This window comes from Malus sylvestris, chromosome 17 (assembly GCF_916048215.2).
Source record: "Malus sylvestris chromosome 17, drMalSylv7.2, whole genome shotgun sequence".
NCBI classification, from domain to species: Eukaryota; Viridiplantae; Streptophyta; class Magnoliopsida; order Rosales; family Rosaceae; genus Malus; species Malus sylvestris.
In genome coordinates this window covers 29488857-29507349 of record NC_062276.1, presented here as the reverse complement: position 1 = coordinate 29507349, position 18493 = coordinate 29488857, and the positions used below count along the sequence as shown (strand labels likewise).

The 18493-nt window shown below is 36.0% G+C and overlaps 1 pseudogene; it reads left to right on the top strand.

Annotated features, from left to right (window-relative positions):
• Window positions 1-7000: 7000 nt before the first annotated feature.
• On the top strand, window positions 7001-12247 carry LOC126610867 (cycloartenol synthase-like; annotated as a pseudogene).
• Window positions 12248-18493: the final 6246 nt, after the last annotated feature.

Here is an 18493-nt window from a genome sequence, read left to right as displayed (position 1 = left end):
AACAAAGAATGCACTCAAGAGAATATTTTACAAAGTGGAATTTCTAAGTGTACACACAACTAAGCTAGGAAGCTCTTAAAATAAAAAACTAAAAGCAAACTTAAAGACCAGGTGTCACACAGCTAGATGAGCACCATAAAGTAACCTTACACATTGGGCAACATCTTCACTTATAAAGTGGATTTGACTTAGCTTCACGTGGTTGCACAGAAAGATTCTAAAAAACAAGCACATCAGCAAATAACTATAGGAACCAAGGATAATTATTCGAGGAATGAATAATTGTTGGCGTCTAGATATCAAACAACATCGTTTCTTTTCTTTAACATTTTCTCTTTTATCAGAGAAACCATTTCATGCTTTACTTCTTTGGACAGATAGGAGGAAGATTCCGTAACAGTCATCTTCATTATCATCACCGAAGCCTTTATCCATGTAATACTTGGATGACACGGCTTCAAACTCCATTTCTTCATTGTCTAAACCGTCAAGTTCAAGAATTTTAAGAACTTTTTCTTTCAAATCCTTCTTAGAACAAGAAGGGCATGAATCGATCAAAAACTTAAGTTTTTTAGTATTTGTAGATGATTTATGGGTAGAGTAGGGTAATTCAGCTACAGGTTGCCTATCAGGCAGGATTCTTTAGGCTTTACAAGATGCTGGTTTAAAATGATCAAGATGGAATTTACCCCACCAGTGAATAAATATTTTCCTTTTGAGTTGTAGACAAAGTCCTATGAACCATCATCATCAACAAAACCATAATCCTATTTCAGGATCTAGGGAAGTTCATATATTATCATGAACCATAGAAAAAGTTTCCTCTTTTCAGGATAATCAAAATTTTTCCTTTCTAAAGTTTTTTTTTTTTTTTTTTTTAAATAAAAGAATCAATAATTGTTTGAGCCAAGTAATCCATATTAAGACACCAAATAATAAACCAAGTTCGGAATCAATTTGGGACCTCTTTCAGAGATCTAAGACAGAACCGGATAAACCAAGTGTGAGAATAGCGAATGTTTTGAAAACATAAAACTAAATCCCATGCTTCCAGGGAGATAACTTTCAGTATTTGAATTTTTGAGAAAGAAATCATATTGTTTGATTCACTTCTATATCTGTGAACAATATCAACTGATTTAGTTTCAATTAAAATCCATTCATACTAATATCTTTGCTTATAAAAAGGAAGGATATGATCACGATGGTATTTTTTTCCCAACTTGTCTAAGAGATGGTAATAAATCTGAATCCTATATGTTCATCAAAGGAATTCCAATAGACCATGTAAAAATGTTGTCGACGATGGCTTTCTCCCTATCCTTGTTATAAAGGATAGCATTTGAAATTGGATTTGGATTTGCCTAGGAGGATGAAGCAGAACCTTTTTGGATGAAGGTGGAGCCCCTTTTAGAGAGAGCTAGATCTTGCTCGTTCTTCTTATGTGTGCCCTACAAAAATTGACGTGTTAAAAAATCAGGCAAAAAGTTAGATTCACCTTTAATAAATTCAATACCAAAATCAAAAGTTGGCAAAATCCCTTGTCATCTAGCAAATATTTGTTTTGATGCTAAATTCTTAACATCTTTCAACAAAATATCCTTAGCGGCCTTACAATCCACCCTAATTAGGAAACGTTTGTTAAGAATATCACTTTCAAATTTTGTCACAGCATGACGTACTGATAAAAGTTCTTTCTTAACAGTAGAATAGTTTTTCTGGGCTGGTTTCCAGACACCAGAAGTAAAACAGACTAAAGACTCCTTGTTGTCTTGAGTTCTTTGCTTCATGACTCCTCCATAGCCTTCATCAAAAGCATCAATTTCCACAATTTTAAAGGCTTCTGGGTTTGCTAATGCTAAACACATTAGTTCTTTGACTTTTCTTTTCAAAAGTCTTACTACTCGAATTTGTTCTTTTGTCCAAGGAACAAGGTTCTTCTTCAGCCTTTATAGAGTGGCTTATTATCCTTCGCTAGGTCTTTGTAAAAGTCTCCTACATAATTAAGGCTTCCCAAAAACCTTTGTAATTGCTTTTTTTTTTTTATCCAAATTCATCTAGAAATTTGTCAGCAAAATCAATAGCTCAATCAATAGGCAAAATAATTCCTTTATGAATATTATGACCTAAAAATTGAACCTTGTTTGAAAGAGTTTCATTTTGTGAGTTGAGACAACCAAACCTGCATTTTTTACCACTTTCAAGAAATTATTTAGATGTTTAAAGTGTTGTTCTAAAGAATTAGAATAAACTAAAATATCATCAATATAAACAATGGTATAAATAGAGTAAGGATTAAAGATATCATTCATTATATTTTGAAAATATGAAGGAGCATTCTTTAATCCAAATAGCATTACGTTCTATTCATAATGTCTAAATGGTACATTGAATGCAATTTTATACCTATCTTTCTCAGCAATCTGAATCTGCCAATATCCAGATTTCACATTGAATGTAGTTTTGTACCAGTTATTCTCAGCAATCTGAATATGCCAATATCTAGATTTCATGTCGAATTTAGAAAATATTATGGCTTGAGTTAGCCTATCTAATAATTTTTTCTTATTTGGAATAGGATACCTAATCCATCTGAGAGCTTTATTTAAAAGTTTATAATTAATGACTAACATGGGCGCTTCTCGTTCGAGTTCAGCGGCATTTTCTACATAGAATGTTGAACAGCTCCAAGGAAAGTAGCTGTTTTGAAATAACTTATTTTCAAGAAGTTCGTTAATCTCCTTTTTCCAGATCTTCATCAGTCTGCTATTCTATCTGAATTGGTCGAGCCTTAGTGGCGGTTTTCTTTCCATCAAAATCAGGCTCATATGATAATTCAACAATATGCCTTTTATGATCCCAAAAGGCACTAGAAATTTCAGCACAAACTTTTTTTTCACATTCCTTTTGAATGGTTTTACTAATTTTGTGGTGAGTTGTTATTCAGTCCTTTTAAAATACATTTCTTCTTTTAAAGAACATTTTTTTGTGTTTTGAATATTCTATTGTATGGCATTTACATATTGCATTTGGGGTTCCCTTGAGAAACTGAATTTTATCTTTGTTCCTTCAACTTCAGGTTCAATACCTTCTTCAGAAACTTTATATAGGTCAAGCATATTGATAAAGGGCATACCTAAAATCACAGCATGACTTAGTCCTTTAACCATAACAAAAGGGGTTTCAAAACAAACCTCGTCTTGAATTAAGGCGGCACCCGACACCTTACACTGAATTTTCATAAGTTGGTTAATTGCACTTCCCAGGCCTTGAGAAGTTTTTGAGAAGTATTTTATTGGTACAACTCCTTCATTTGTACAATCTAGGTCTGCTCTGAAGTCAACAAGTATTTCTATTGAAAACCTGAAAGTTTTGTATATAACAAAGGTAATTATAGAATACCACTTTAAAGAAATTACCTTATCCATGCTACTAACATACTTTAGGATGGAGATGTTATTGTTTGGATCAGCTAGTTTCATGACTGGTTCATACTCTAGCGGCTTATTCTTCTTCTTTTTTACAAAGTTATACATCAAATGTTGAAAGTCACTTTCAGTTTCAGTTTTACTGTCTTAAAACTCTAAACCTCATCTTCATGCGAGAAATGATAGAGTTCTAGAACTTGAACCTTCTGTTTTAATCCTTTGATTTCATCCTGTAAGGTAGGAACTACATAACAACTAGATAGTCCTCGGCTTGTGAGGTGGTGCCCGTCGAGCTGCTTGAGTCTTCGGGGATTTGATGTAGCAGGAGGTCACACATGGTACTTCCTCAAATTGTAGGCACTCCACCGCTTTTCGATCTTTTTATCGTTTCATGGTGGCGATGGTGTAATTACTCTTGTCGCCTACTCTGCTGATCTTGTACGGACCTTCCCAGATGGGATCTAACTTTTTAGAGCCTTCTCTGCAGGTAGTGATGAAGGCTTTTATTATAAAATACAATAGCCATATTGTATATATTGGTATATTCTATATTATATATATATATATTGTATTATTATTCTGTATAAGTTTAAAAAATGAAGTTTTATTCATTTATTTATTTTTATTATGATAGTTTCTTATTATCATTAATAGGATAAATTTTACTTAACATGTTGTTGTCCAAAATTAAAATCAACTAGTATAGTATTAGTATAGGCAATAAGACACCCCTACAAGTATGAAAAATGTGAAAGAATATATAAACACTCTCGTGATTCATCATTCCTCCACGAGTAGACAATGGTTACACTTACATTATCGGTTATATTTTTAAAAAACTCCAAACTGTCATGAATACTGTTTTTATTTGAGTGTAAAAGTAATAAAATTAATAATAATTATTGTAGAATTGTAAGAAATGTAAGAAATGTAAAAAAAAAAATATATACCATCACTCGTAGTGACAAGCTTTACAACTTTCGTGAAGGGGTCAACTTCGAAATCCGACACTATAATCCATAAACCTTAAATTTGTATTTAATCGTAGATTGTCGTTTAAACTTTATTCTTTATATTGAATTTCATTTTTAAAATTTTATTTTTTGAAAACATGATCTTCTAGGGGATGTAGGAAGATGAACGGTTGGGATCTTTGATATCACGTTCCGATATTTACGGTTAATTGAAATATGAGTCGATGTTATATAGTTTGTAGAGACTTTATAAACAACAAACAATATTTTCACTAACGGTAAAACTCTAAACATAATATCAACGATTTGAACTGTTTATCTTCCTGTATCCTCTAATAGATCATGTTTTCAAAAAAACAAAATTTAAAAAAAACAAAATTTGGTGAGAAAAATGAAGCATAAATGTAAACAACAATCGTTGGTTAAATTTTGATCTATGATTTATACGATTATAGTGGCACATTTCAAAGTTAAGCCCTTCACGAAAGTTGTAAAGCTTGTCATTACGAGTGTTTATATATTTGTTCTATATCTTTCACACTTCTACATTAATTAAAAAAACTATTAAAGACTTTACTTAAACAATAGCCATAGGATAAATGAGAAGAGAGTGCTAATGTAGAAAGCCTCACTAAAAATATCATCAATATAACTCTTGAAGATAATATATCAAGCCAAAGTTCCAATACCGTTTCCCATGGTGATTGATGAAAATTGAAGAGTTTGATTGTAAGAAAATGTGCAAGGTTATAACCTTGAAACATAACTCTCTTAATTTTGCAAATCTTTTGAACATTTGATATTTTGTAATGTTCTAATTTTTTTTATTTTATTATTATGATCTTATTTTGGGTATGTAAATATGTAATACTTGAAAGACAAATGCGTTTTTATGTTTTGAATGTGATAATATGGCATGTATATACTTATTTAGTATTATATTTTTCATTTGATTATTTATTGGTTTAAAATGTATTTTTCTTAACAGGTAACAGGTCGGGTCATATTACCTGTTAATATTATCGGATCGATTTCGGGTTGGGTCATTTTACCCGTTTATTTTAACGAGTGTTACACGACACGACCTATTAAGATATTAGGTATGACATGAACACGAGAAACATGACACGAATGCCAGGTCTATCTAAAATAATGTCTTGATAATATAGAGTTGTGATTGGTGGTGGTGCTAGTATAGAAATAAAATGGTTATGTGGTGAGCAAGAACAACACTGGCAGTGATGTAGTGAATTAATAGTGGCCAATATTTGTATATATATCATTATCCAATTATATTGATAGCTGTTTGAAATTAGATATGAATATTTTAATGCAAATTATGCATCAATAACCAATTTTCAATTCAATTCACCAAACACTAGTAAAAAATAGTATTTGTTTTTTTATACAACAATGGGGAGACGTATTCTTTTGAGGATGTGAAGAAATATCCCACGTCAAAAGTTTAGCACGTTTTGCCAAGGTTTATAAGGAGTTGAACTACTTCTTATATACTATTTAATTTATTTTTACGATGAAAACTTAATTATTTAACTATTTATTAGAAGAATAATGATTTTTTTCGTAAATACACAATGATTGATGTGCTCACATGGCCAACAAAAGGAAAGAAAGAAAGGAAAACTAATAAAACGAGTTTGAAAATTTTGAGTTTTAACTATATGAATAAAATAAAAGATAAAATAAACAGTATCAAAATTAATTTTAATGTAAAAGTGTAGTTTTTAGTTAAAAGTCCGAAAGAAATCTCAAAAATTGATGCGTTCTCAACTTCACGCGGATTTAACGACGTATGCAAAGTACATACAATCTCATTGGCAGAGAGAGAACAAAGTAAAAAATGTGGAAGCTGAAGGTAGGGGCAGAGACAGTGGGAGGAGAAGGTGGCGGTCAATGGCTGAAGAGTGTGAACAACCACTTGGGCCGCCAGGTGTGGGAGGTCCACCCAGAGACTGGAACCCCAGAAGAGTTTCAGCAAATTGAAGATGCCCGCAAGGCTTTCTGGAACCAATTCAGGTTTTTTCATCTGGGTTTTTCTTCATTTTTCAATTCATCGACACTTTTTCTCAAGAAATTGAATATACTGCATATGGGTGAAAAAAGGTTAATTATTTACTGAAATTTGAATGCAAACTGTTCAAATTATGGTTGCGGTGCTCTGGATCATTGAATTATGTATAAAATCAGTTAGAACTGTGCTCAATTTGACAATGCTGTTGAACAATGCGGTCGGGTTTTTCACACAGTATTGTAGGAACTAGGATTTCATTTGTAGCATTAGGCATTGTAAGTCTGAATGATGTTTTTCTTTCGGGTGATCTGTGTTTGAGATACCGTGTTCTCCAATTGAGCTCTTTGAGGTGTTTTTGTATAAAACATAAAGTTGTCGGTGTGTTTTATCCATTCTTAGGGTTAGTGTCCTCAATTATGCCTGATTTGTTAAACCCTTTCCAATATGAGTGAAGAATTTTAGTGGTTTTGGGCCAAATCGTATGAGTTTTGAAGTTAACATGTTTTGTAACACTACTTTCCATTTTTTATGTATGTGTTTTGTTCTTATTTCTGAAATGTAGTGTGCAAAGGAGAATCCATGTGCCACTAATCTACCACAACTCAAAGTTAAAGATCAAGAAGAGGTGACGGAAGAGGCAGTGACCACCACATTATGAAGGGCTCTCGGTTTCTATTCAACAATCCAGGCGCATGACGGTCATTGGGCTGGGGATTATGGGGGTCCCATGTTTCTGCTTCCTGGTTTGGTAAGGGAGAAAACTAGTAATCACTGTGTAATCCAGAAGATGAAAATAGGAAAATATGTATGTCATGGTTAAACATGAGAAATAAGTTTGACATTCCTAAAGAGGGCTGCCTATTCATTTCAGAACTTCACAGCCTTTCTTCTTAGTGAAAAATGAATTAACCAAGATTGCTTTTTTTTTTCCTTTATTATTTGGTCCATTCGGTAGTTGTTGGGTGACTAAGTATTACTTACCAATTGCAACAGATCATTACACTTTCAATTACTGGAGCTCTAAATGCTGTGTTATTGAAGGAGCATCAACGTGAGATGTGCAGATATCTCTATAATCATCAGGTAAGAATGGTTTTCATGAAATTAATGCCTTTTAAGAAAGCTTCAATTTCTGCATAGAAAAATGAAGAAATTCACTGATGAATTGTTTTTGCAGAATGAAGATGGGGGATGGGGTCTGCATATTGAGGGGCCAAGTACCATGTTTGGCACTGCACTTAATTATGTCACTTTGAGGTTGCTTGGTGAAGGTGCTGATGATGGACAGGGAGCAATCGAACTAGCACGCAAGTGGATATTAGACCATGGTGGCGTGACTGCAGTTACTTCATGGGGGAAAATGTGGCTTTCAGTATGAACTCAGTGTTTTTCTTGTTGGATTCTACCAAGGGTGTTGTCTTTTGAAAATATTAGCTGACTCTTTGGTGGTTATAGGTACTTGGGGCATATGAATGGTCTGGGAATAATCCACTTCCGCCTGAAGTGTGGCTATGTCCTTACTCTCTTCCATTTCATCCAGGTCTTTGATCAATATCGTTACGTTTGACATTGATGCTATATGTTCATTCTAGGCAGGATAGAAGAAATTCAAGCCTCCTTTCATAAAAATATCTCGATCAAATAAATAACATAGGTCCCATTAACATTATTATGTTCATACACTTGTCAATGTTGTTAACTGCCTAACTGCTACTCTTTACAGTTTATGAATTTTCAAATTTTCCACATACAGGAAGAATGTGGTGTCATTGCCGAATGGTATATTTGCCCATGTCATATTTGTATGGGAAGAGGTTTGTTGGACCTATCACACCCACAATCCGGTCATTGAGGAAGGAGCTTTATACAGTCCCCTATCATGAAGTTGATTGGAATAATGCTCGCAATCTATGTGCAAGGGTTGGTAAGAAACATCTGCCCCTTTGAATATACTCTGCTTTTTCTAGCTCCCCTGCATAAGGATCCCGTGCTTGTGAGTTTAATTATACATTTTTTACTTTTCATAGGGCTATTCACAGGTGAAATACATGATAGCTATTTGTAAAAGTACATTTTTTATTTAGGGATTTAGTCCGACGGATGTTTAATTGTTAGATTGCTTTGCTATAACTCTTCAAATACAATATAGCACAATTTCTCTGCATCTGTTTTACCGGATTTTAGTTGTACAGGTAATTATTGATGACAATTCATTTTGCATATGTTTTTAATTCTTACCTGGATGTTTTATACAATTTCTAGGAAGATCTATACTATCCGCACCCAATGGTACAAGATATCTTGTGGGGGTCTCTTCACTATGTTTATGAACCTGTTTTCACACGTTGGCCAGCAAAAGAATTGAGGGAGAGTGCTTTGAAGACTGTAATGCAGCATATACATTATGAAGATGAAAATACTCGGTACTTATGCATAGGGCCTGTTAACAAGGTATGCATTCAAAATAATTTTTATCCATATGATCATCTGCCAATAGATCCATACATATTTTGACAAGGTTGCCATTGGAATTGCTGAATTGACATGTTTCTTTGGTTTACAGATTCATTCAGTACTGTTCTGTGCTTCTTGATTGCCTATTTCTTAAATAATGTAGGTGTTAAATATGCTTTGTTGTTGGGCAGAGGATCCAAACTCAGAGGCATTCAAGTTGCATCTCCCGAGAATCCCTGATTATTTATGGATCACTGAAGATGGCATGAAGATGCAGGACAGTTATATTATTAAATTGTCTCTAACTGATTTTAAGATTCTTCTATCTCTTCCTGACTCCCTCTTTCTTAACTGAAGCAATCTCAATTTGGTCTGGCATCGCTAGAGCTTGTTACCAACTTACGACTTTGCTGACATGCTGCTAATTGTTTTTTTATCTAATGTTTTTTTTTCCTTTTACTGCAGGGCTACAATGGAAGTCATGCATGGGAAACTTCTTTTACCATTCAAGCAATCATATCAACTAACCTTGTTGAAGAGTATGGACCAACTTTAAGAAAAGCGCATCAGTATATCATTGATTCCCAGGTTTTCGTGAGCAGAAAATTTTACTGTATCATTTAACAATTATGCTCAGTATCCTTGCTTGACTAGTACTTTTGCTTTGAAGGTTTTAGAAGATTGTCCCGGCGATCTGGACTTTTGGTATCATCACATTTCAAAATGTGCTTGGCCATTCTCAACCGCCAATCATGGATGGCCTATCTCTGACTGCACAGCAGAAGTGCTGAAGGTAGCTTGCACACTCAGCATTTCACATACAGACATTCTTTTTATTACAAATTTAATATTTACTTCTTTGTGCCTTATTACTATCAAAACTTCCAGCAGAAACAGTTGGGGACTCATTAGATATAAAGCGTTTTTATGATGCTGTAAATATTACCCTTTCCTTACAGGTAAATCACTGGCTGTACGGGAGTTGAATCTTACCGTACATAATGTGTCAACCTGTATTCTCTTTATAATTTATATTTTCAAAAGAACCCTCCTTGTCAATATGTCATGATTCTTATCAGCAGCTGAGCTCAAGTCTTAATTTGTTGACAGAATATTTACATATTCCTGCATTTTGGTTTTATGAGTATTTAACTATTCCCCTAATCTTTGGATTCTTGAAGTATTGCAGAATGACGATGGTGGTTTTGCAACTTATGAACTAACTAGATCATACCAGTGGTTGGAGGTAAGTATCATTTATATGCTGCCTAGCCTGCTCATGTTTTTTACCATCATCTAATATGAATCCATAATGCATATGCTTAACTCTATCCTATTTTCAGCTTATCAACCCTGCCGAAACTTTTGGTGACATTGTTATTGATTATCCGTAAGATTTCTGTACACTTTATTTTGAATTTATCCTATATCATGGAAAAATGCCTGAAGTCATCTTGACTGGAACGGGGATGTAGATATGTTGAATGCACCTCAGCGGCAATTCAAGCACTGGCATTGTTCAAAAAATTATGTCCTGGGCATAGGAGTGAAGAAATAGAAAACTGTATAGCTCGTGCTGCAAAGTTCATTGAAACGATACAAGCACGGATCTTGGTTTGTATCCGAATTCAATTAAAAATACGTGCATAAATATACAGGGCATTTCATTCATGTTTGGATGTATGATGGCTGAATGGTTTTGGTTGTATTGACTTCGATGTGTAGTCCAAGTGATCCACGAAGTCAATCCAATCCCGCTAGCAATGGTCTTTGGCATCCACGACTTGCACAATTGAGAACTCATGCATGCATACACATTTATTGCATGATGCTCTCTTGTCAGACAGTCAGACATGTAAATCACAGTCAAGTTTAAAACACTGCATATTCGAACATCATTCCATCTTGCCAACAATCTTTATCAACAGTCGAACGACATAACATGTTAGACTGTTTGGTAGGACAGAATCTCTCACCTCTTTCTCCCTCTCTAATGTTTGACAATTTAGAAACATAGTGATCTTGAAAGTAGTCGCACCAATTTACACGGAGATTTATGATAGGTATGGTTCCTGGGGAGTATGCTTCACCTATGCTGGGTGGTTTGGAATAAAAGGGTTGGTTGCTGCGGGAAGGACATAGCAAGACTGCTCTAGCATTTGTAAAGCATGCGACTTTTTGTTATCCAAAGAGCTTCCTTCAGGTGGATGGGGAGAAAGCTATCTATCATGTCAGAACAAGGTTTAATGATTCCTCAAATTTGAAATATACTTTCTTTTTCTTTCATACCCAAGGAGCTTGTTTCATTCCTTCAGTCAATTGCTGGTTTCGCTCGCATACTCATTTGGCAAGATGTATGATCTACGTTACACTTCATCACTCTAATGCCGACTGTTTATATGTCAGGTGTACACAAATCTCAAGGACAATAGGCCACATATAGTTCATACTGCATGGGCTATGTTGGCCCTCATTGGTGCCGGGCAGGTACATTTGGATATCAAATTCATCTCTTCTCCTTCCCATGCGATTTATCAAATATATCCTTCGCGTTCTTCATCCACTTATCGAACTGGCTGCTGGCTGCTGCATAATGAATCAATGATTTGCAGCTAAACATAGTTTTTGGAACGTTTTACGAATAACTGTATAACTTCCACATGTTGCTGACTTTAATACCTGTATTTTCTTCTCATGTTTGCCTCTTTGAAAGGCTAAGAGAGACAACTCCGTTGCATCGGGCAGCCAGGGTACTAATCAATTCTCAAATGGAAAATGGACATTTCCCTCGAAAGGTAATCTACCAACTTTTTCCTCAATTTTTCACATAAAATTCTTTGTACCTTCTTGACTGTTCAATCTACAATTACCAGTTAACATGGTTTTTCTGTTGCCATAGACATGTTAACTGCCATTTTCAACACATCTAGCCAATGTAGAAGAAAACTGTACAGAGAGAAATGCAGGTGTAAAGACCTTTATAAAACAAAAAAGATATTTCGTGAATCCTTGATAACCCCCTGTGAATTCGAAACTGCATAGCTAATTTTGCAACCTATTTGTAACTAGCACTACCAGTAATGTTTTCATTCCCCATACAGGAGATCACTGGTGTTTTCAACAAGAACTGTACGATCAGCTATTCAGCCTACCGAAACATTTTTCCCGTTTGGGCCCTCGGAGAATATCCTTGCCAGGTATTGGACGCCCTCTGAATGATTGTTTATTGTTCAACGCTTAGTCCTCCGGATAATGAACTGATGTTGATAAACCTGTATGAGAGCTCCTTCAACTCGGCTCAAAACCATGTAATTCTATTGGTAACATACTGCATAATCTTTATGTTTATTAATTCAAAATTGTGTTTGATCTATTCAGAGATAAAAAGAACACTGGAAACAGAATAAATAGTAACAGAATGAGAAAATTTAGCTCAGTAGGGATAAACGCAAAGCTTTTCTTTCTTTAATTATTCGTAGATACATCGATGTAAACATCCGTGCATGAAGCAACACCGTTGAAGATAGAAATGACCAGAAGACATGAAAGTAGTAACAGTACATTTCAACCGGCGATTCGTTTAGGCTTTGGAAGGCAATGGAACCCTCCGGCGGTATTATGCAAGAGCCCAGAGCGGGTAGATATTTCGATAATTTGGATAATGTAGGATGCAGTTCGTGCTTAAGACTCCAGTGATTTCCTGCAGTATAATTCAGTGATTGATTACAAATTTATTCATATTCCAACATGGAATGTTATTATGCATTTGATCTTTTTCATCATAAGTCTTGCAATGCAAGTTAGGTCTGCACGATGAAGAGGCTCGGGATCTCTTTCTGCCTGTTCAGCATGAATCAGACCCATCATACCCCACGCAGTGTGCACTAAATTTGATTGGTTTCATTCAAGAGGAACGTATTCCTGTACCACTCACCATCGAGACAGATTCTAAGAATTTCGCTAACCTAACAAGATTTTAATAAGGCACCTCTCTTGGGCTGGTCATACGCTAATGCGAGCATTAATCACAACTTGATTACTTCGAGTGTCAACTTTGTATTATTGACCTTTTTCTCCGAGACTTTGTGCCTTGTCCCGCATTGGGTTTACCATTGTTAGGTTTTTGTGAGCTTATGTTTTCTTACATGCATTCCTAACAAAGATTTGCGTGTGTATTGCCTATATTGATCAAAGACTTCAACAATCATCCGTGAAGACTTGATGGAGAGTGTAGTAGCAACTCAAGGGAGAGTGTAGTAGCAACAATTTTTCTCTCGTGCATTACCCACATGCGACTGGGTTGCACATCAGCTTGTGAAAAACGCACTGCAAGAAGATTATCAATGAACTATTCAATCAGTACAAAGACATTAGAAATGCAGTAGAAAAAGCTGAACAAAGGACTTGGTGTCATTTAAAAATTCTTAACAACTGTGGCCTAAATTCCTAAGAAAGCACTTTGAGCAACATCTCTCACAATATATTCGCCCTATAATACTGTAATTGTAGTCATCTACTAAGAAAATAAATTTTTTATTTTTTATTTTCCATGTTTTCAGTTTGAACAAGAAGTATAATTTCATTGATTCCAAATAGCTAAATTTTACTTCCTCATCTGATTGATACACTTTTTGTATGATACGTAATTTCAACAATTGGCTTTTATGCTTAATATTTTATGCCGCATGCAAGAGCTGCACAATACAGAAAAAACCTAATTAGGCTATGGAAGGCAATGGTATTAGATTCTGCAATTTAGGTGGTTTGTGATGGTTTTACTGCAAAATATTCAACAAGAAATTGAAATGAAGAAAGTTGCAGAGAACAATGGAGAGGGATAAAGGTAGAAGATGATGGTGCTGTTACACCAATTCCTTAAGTCTCGGTGAAGCATTACAAGCATGTAAGGTGGAAGAGGCCAGAGACTGGACCTCCAGTACCGGACAAACAGAATTGATCATATGCAATGCACATGGATCACTTAAGTGACTCATCCAATATAACAGATTGTGAGCTTCTTATAATCCTGACCATCTATTTACAAACACAAAAATACAAAATTAAGCTTTTCAAATGAATCAAAAACATTCTTTTCTTCATGAACGTGGCTGCAAAGCTTAGGAGTCAACACTCCCTCCTAAGCTTGCAGCTGATTTTATCCGACCATTCCTTTCAAGTACAAGAACTTGTCCTTTGGTAGGCCTTTGTACGAATGTCTGCCATTTGTTCCTCAGTTTTGTAGCATACCAACTCAATTTTATTTTGTTGGATTGCTTCTTTGATGAAGTGAAACTTTCTGTGAACGTGCCTTGTCTTTTGGTGAAGGACAGGGTTCTTGGCAATGGCAATTGCTGATATATTGTCACACAGCAATAGAGTAGGCTTAATTTGTTCTTCACCAAAATCCTCCAATACAAATCTCAGCCATTTAGCTTGTGATGTTGCCTCTGCACCACTAACATATGTTGCCTCTACATTTTAAAGTGCAACAGTATTCTGCTTAATTGAAGCCCAAGAAAACACACCTAAACTGAGGTTGAATGCATATCCAGAGGTACCCCTCACAAGATCTTCATTACCATCCCAATCACTTTCACAATGGCCTATTAGTAAAGTTGATTTCCCTTTGATATACTCAATTCCATGATCCACACTTCCTTAAATGTATCTTAGCTCTCTTTTGGTTGTTCCCATATGTTTCTTTTTGGGATTATGCATGAATCTAGACAACAGACTTGCAGCAAACATAATATTTGGCCTTATGGCAATCAAATACAACATACTTCTAACAAGATTTTTGTATTCAGATTCATTTGCTGGTTCAGTGCCATCATTTTTGCTCAATCTATCATTCATCTATCATTCACTGCAAGGGGTGTTCCCACTAATTTACAATCCTTCAAGCCAAACTTCTCAAGTAGTTTCAATGCATATTTCTTTTGATGAATGAAAATGAATTTCTCAGTTTGAACAACTCCCATTGCTCTCGAGTACTCATCTTTAACATCTTATGCTTCCAGGGAAGATACCGCATCTGCCTGAGGAACAGATAGGGCAAGCGAGAAGGAATGTGGAGACAAGCGTAACAGCACACGCCGATACATCCACTACTCTGTCAAAAGAAAAAGTATCCCATATCAGCAGGGTCGAACGTACTCTAGATTTGATGGACTTGTTTTGACCCTCAAATTCTTCAGTCGGCCTTATACTCTGGAGGAAACCAGAAAATCCTCCAGCTCGGTTCAAGAATAAGCCTGTGGAAAGTTACTTCTTCAAAAGCAAAAGTATCCCATATCATCTCTTCTCATTTTTCTTCTCTTTATCCTTCATGCTGCCTGCAAGATAAGGAGAATGTGAACAATCAGCCGGAGCTCTGATTGCTTACCTTGTCTGTCACCTCTTTCAGCAGATCCCCTAGCCCGGCGACTTGGGGGACTCCTACTACATGGTTTGTATCGCGCTTAACCAAGCCTGAAACTACAAGTAAGCTTTAAGTGAAATTGATACATTACCTTGTGCATCTCCACCAGTTACAGATACCACCCCTGGATGGAGGAAGAGTACTTCCAGAGAAGATGCCACATCTACCTATGAGACAGATAAGGCAAGTCAAGACGATACCACACTCCGGTACTTAGAAGTTTCGTGGTTACGAGATCTTTCTCCCACAATATTTCCTAATGTCATTTGTACTAAATCATTCACTTGTACTCACTAAAGGAGAGCTTGAACCTATGTACTTGTGTAAACCCTTCACAATTAATGAGAATTCCTCTATTCCGTGGACGTAGCCAATCTGGGTGAACCACGTACATCTTGTGTTTGCTTTCCTATCTCTATCCATTTATATACTTATCCACACTAATGACCGGAGCAATCTAGCGAAGATCACAAAAAGTGACCGTTTTCGCTACCTAGGATCTATCTTGCAAGAGAACGGAGAATTAGATGGAGATCTAAACCATAGAATACAAGCTGGATGGATGAAGTGTAAGAGTGCATCCGGCATGTTGTGTGACCGTTGTAGGCCACTGAAGCTCAAGGGAAAATTTTATAGGACGGCAATAAGGCCAGCGATGTTGTATGGCACAGAATGTTGGGCGGTGAAGCATCAACACGTACACAAAATGGGTGTAGCGGAGATGAGGATGCTTCGTAGGATGTATGGGCACACGAGAAAGGATAAGATTGGGAATGAGGATATCCGAGGTAAAGTAGGAGTAGCGAAAATTGAAGGAAATATGAGAGAAAATCGGTTCCGGTGGTTTGGACATGTGCAAAGAAGGCCTACTGACGCTCCGGTTCGAAAATGTGACTACGGGGCAGAGGTTCAGGGCCGAAAGGGTAGAGGAAGACCTAGGAAAACTTTGGAAGAGACCCTAAGAAAAAACTTGAGTACTTGGATCTAACGGAGGACATGACATAAAACCGAGCGCAATGGCGTTCTAGGATTCATATAGCCGACCCCACTTAGTGGGAAAAGGCTTTGTTGTTGTTGTTGTTGTTGAACAACTCCCATGCCCAATAAATGATGCAACAATCCAAAGTTTGTCATCTCATAGTGGTTTATCTTAACATTTTCAAATTTCTAAAGCATTAATGGACAACTTCCAATGTAGACAATGTCATCAATATAAAGAGATACAATGATGATACCTGAGGTTCCATTCTTTTGATATAAAATGTAGCTTCACTAGGACTCTCGGAAAGCGATCATTGATAAAATGGGCATCTACCTCATCTTACCATGCTTTAAGTGCTTGCTTCAATCCATGAAAAGCCTTGTTTAGCTTATATACTTTGTCTTCCTCAGTTTTAATCACAAAAACCAATGGTTAACCCACATACACTTCCTCTTTAAGTACTCCATTTAAGAATGCAGACTTCACATCAAGTTGATAGAGACTCCAACACTTATGAGTTGCTGAGGCAATCAAGGTTCTAATTGTGTCAAGCCTTGCCACATGGGCAAAGGTTTTATTGAAATCCACTCTAAGCTTCTATGAATATCCCTTGGCTACCAATCTTGCTTTGTTCTTCTATAGAGTACCATCAAGGTTGAGTTTTGTCTTGTAGACTCATTTCACATCAATAATAGGTTTATCTCATGGTCCATTCACCAAATCCCAAGTGTAGTTCTTCTCAATCATGTCAATTTCAACTTGTATAACTTTTTTCCATGAATCATCTTATGCAGCTTCCTCATAGTTGTCTGGTTCAATAATGCATACATTGTAGTGTGCACGTACATCAATCAAATTCCTCCACTTTTGTGGAGTGAAGTCATAACTTTGTGATAACTCCACATCTCTCTGTGAGCTGGCACCATATGCATCTTGACTATCCTTACTTTGTTCAGTAAAAGGAGTTGAAACTTGAGTATCATCAACTTTGGTAGTACCTTCAATATGTTTACTAGTTGTTCCTTCCTCCTCAGCAAGGATTGGAACACTAACATCTCCCTCAGAGTTTTCACTCCAACTCCATTAGTTATCTTCATCAAATACAATTTCTTGAGAGTATGATCTTTTTTTAGAGAGGCTCATATAGTCTGTACCCTTTCTCACTAGTAAAATAGTTAACAAAAATGCATTTATGATTGTTGCTCTCTAGCTTGTGTCTCGAGTTAGAGGGAATGTGAACATAGCATAGTGAGCCAAAAATGTTGAGATGTGCAATTCCTAGCTTCCTTCCATTGTAGGCTTCAAATGGAGTCATCTTATCCAAAGCCTTAGTAGGGCTTCAGTTCAACAAATAGACAGCAATATGTGATGCTTTAACCAAAAGTGATATGGCATACTCTTCTCATGTAGCATTGCCTTGGCCATCTCCACAATAGTTCTATTTTTCCTCTCAGCAACACCATTTAGCTGTGGAGTATAAAACATGATCAATTGCCTTTGCACTTTAGTGGAATTGCAGAATTCAACAAATACATTGGACATGAATTCACCACCTTTGTCACTTCTAAGCCATTTCACCTTATAAGCACTTTGTAGCTCGGTCATAGCTTTAAATTCCTTGAAGCATTCACATGCTCTTGACTTGTGTCTCAAGAAATAAACCCATTCTTGTGCAGCCATCTGCATTGGATCACAAATGTTTGTGAGTACCAATTGCAGGGGTAATTTTGCTCTCCAATTAGCCATTCTTGGAAACTCATCTCTGTGCTATTTTCCAAGCATGCATCCTTCACATATTGCCATTGATTCCTCTAGTGAAAGTAATCCATGAACCATGTCTTGTTCTACAAGTAAAGTAAGACTTCTTCTATTCAAGGGACTAAATCTCTTGTTCCAAATCTGTGAGCAATGTGAGACACTTATCTTCAATAGCATGGAGTTTGCAAGTACCATAGTATTGGAAAGCATCTGTTACCTGTCATCTGCCTCTAACCACCAGATTGTATATGTTCCATCCATCAAATACATTAACCACACCTCCTCCAAACAGCAAATAATACCCATGTTCCATCATTTGTCCCACATTTAGAAGATTTTTCTCTAATCCGGGCAACAATATCACATCTTGAATGTGTTTTCTTCCTAGCTTGATTTCAATTACAAGGAGTCCCCTTACTAGCAACATTGACAATTTCACCAGTT